Raw genomic sequence first — 2,500 nt, 5'->3', positions numbered from 1 at the left:
TTTAGGGTTTAGGGTTTAGGGTTTAGGGTTTAGGGTTTAGGGTTTAGGGTTTAGGGTTTAGGGTTTAGGGTTTAGGGTTTAGGGTTTAGGGTTTAGGGTTTAGGGTTTAGGGTTTAGGGTTTAGGGTTTAGGGTTTAGGGTTTAGGGTTTAGGGTTTAGGGTTTAGGGTTTAGGGTTTAGGGTTTAGGGTTTAGGGTTTAGGGTTTAGGGTTTAGGGTTTAGGGTTTAGGGTTTAGGGTTTAGGGTTTAGGGTTTAGGGTTTAGGGTTTAGGGTTTAGGGTTTAGGGTTTAGGGTTTAGGGTTTAGGGTTTAGGGTTTAGGGTTTAGGGTTTAGGGTTTAGGGTTTAGGGTTTAGGGTTTAGGGTTTAGGGTTTAGGGTTTAGGGTTTAGGGTTTAGGGTTTAGGGTTTAGGGTTTAGGGTTTAGGGTTTAGGGTTTAGGGTTTAGGGTTTAGGGTTTAGGGTTTAGGGTTTAGGGTTTAGGGTTTAGGGTTTAGGGTTTAGGGTTTAGGGTTTAGGGTTTAGGGTTTAGGGTTTAGGGTTTAGGGTTTAGGGTTTAGGGTTTAGGGTTTAGGGTTTAGGGTTTAGGGTTTAGGGTTTAGGGTTTAGGGTTTAGGGTTTAGGGTTTAGGGTTTAGGGTTTAGGGTTTAGGGTTTAGGGTTTAGGGTTTAGGGTTTAGGGTTTAGGGTTTAGGGTTTAGGGTTTAGGGTTTAGGGTTTAGGGTTTAGGGTTTAGGGTTTAGGGTTTAGGGTTTAGGGTTTAGGGTTTAGGGTTTAGGGTTTAGGGTTTAGGGTTTAGGGTTTAGGGTTTAGGGTTTAGGGTTTAGGGTTTAGGGTTTAGGGTTTAGGGTTTAGGGTTTAGGGTTTAGGGTTTAGGGTTTAGGGTTTAGGGTTTAGGGTTTAGGGTTTAGGGTTTAGGGTTTAGGGTTTAGGGTTTAGGGTTTAGGGTTTAGGGTTTAGGGTTTAGGGTTTAGGGTTTAGGGTTTAGGGTTTAGGGTTTAGGGTTTAGGGTTTAGGGTTTAGGGTTTAGGGTTTAGGGTTTAGGGTTTAGGGTTTAGGGTTTAGGGTTTAGGGTTTAGGGTTTAGGGTTTAGGGTTTAGGGTTTAGGGTTTAGGGTTTAGGGTTTAGGGTTTAGGGTTTAGGGTTTAGGGTTTAGGGTTTAGGGTTTAGGGTTTAGGGTTTAGGGTTTAGGGTTTAGGGTTTAGGGTTTAGGGTTTAGGGTTTAGGGTTTAGGGTTTAGGGTTTAGGGTTTAGGGTTTAGGGTTTAGGGTTTAGGGTTTAGGGTTTAGGGTTTAGGGTTTAGGGTTTAGGGTTTAGGGTTTAGGGTTTAGGGTTTAGGGTTTAGGGTTTAGGGTTTAGGGTTTAGGGTTTAGGGTTTAGGGTTTAGGGTTTAGGGTTTAGGGTTTAGGGTTTAGGGTTTAGGGTTTAGGGTTTAGGGTTTAGGGTTTAGGGTTTAGGGTTTAGGGTTTAGGGTTTAGGGTTTAGGGTTTAGGGTTTAGGGTTTAGGGTTTAGGGTTTAGGGTTTAGGGTTTAGGGTTTAGGGTTTAGGGTTTAGGGTTTAGGGTTTAGGGTTTAGGGTTTAGGGTTTAGGGTTTAGGGTTTAGGGTTTAGGGTTTAGGGTTTAGGGTTTAGGGTTTAGGGTTTAGGGTTTAGGGTTTAGGGTTTAGGGTTTAGGGTTTAGGGTTTAGGGTTTAGGGTTTAGGGTTTAGGGTTTAGGGTTTAGGGTTTAGGGTTTAGGGTTTAGGGTTTAGGGTTTAGGGTTTAGGGTTTAGGGTTTAGGGTTTAGGGTTTAGGGTTTAGGGTTTAGGGTTTAGGGTTTAGGGTTTAGGGTTTAGGGTTTAGGGTTTAGGGTTTAGGGTTTAGGGTTTAGGGTTTAGGGTTTAGGGTTTAGGGTTTAGGGTTTAGGGTTTAGGGTTTAGGGTTTAGGGTTTAGGGTTTAGGGTTTAGGGTTTAGGGTTTAGGGTTTAGGGTTTAGGGTTTAGGGTTTAGGGTTTAGGGTTTAGGGTTTAGGGTTTAGGGTTTAGGGTTTAGGGTTTAGGGTTTAGGGTTTAGGGTTTAGGGTTTAGGGTTTAGGGTTTAGGGTTTAGGGTTTAGGGTTTAGGGTTTAGGGTTTAGGGTTTAGGGTTTAGGGTTTAGGGTTTAGGGTTTAGGGTTTAGGGTTTAGGGTTTAGGGTTTAGGGTTTAGGGTTTAGGGTTTAGGGTTTAGGGTTTAGGGTTTAGGGTTTAGGGTTTAGGGTTTAGGGTTTAGGGTTTAGGGTTTAGGGTTTAGGGTTTAGGGTTTAGGGTTTAGGGTTTAGGGTTTAGGGTTTAGGGTTTAGGGTTTAGGGTTTAGGGTTTAGGGTTTAGGGTTTAGGGTTTAGGGTTTAGGGTTTAGGGTTTAGGGTTTAGGGTTTAGGGTTTAGGGTTTAGGGTTTAGGGTTTAGGGTTTAGGGTTTAGGGTTTAGGGTTTAGGGTTTAGGGTTTAGGGTTTAGGGTTTAGGGTTTAGGGTTTAGGGTTTAGGGT

This window comes from Malus sylvestris, chromosome 15 (genome assembly GCF_916048215.2).
Source record: "Malus sylvestris chromosome 15, drMalSylv7.2, whole genome shotgun sequence".
Classification (NCBI taxonomy): domain Eukaryota; kingdom Viridiplantae; phylum Streptophyta; class Magnoliopsida; order Rosales; family Rosaceae; genus Malus; species Malus sylvestris.
The sequence above is the reverse complement of the archived record's forward strand: the minus strand, read 5'-3'. Positions refer to the sequence as shown.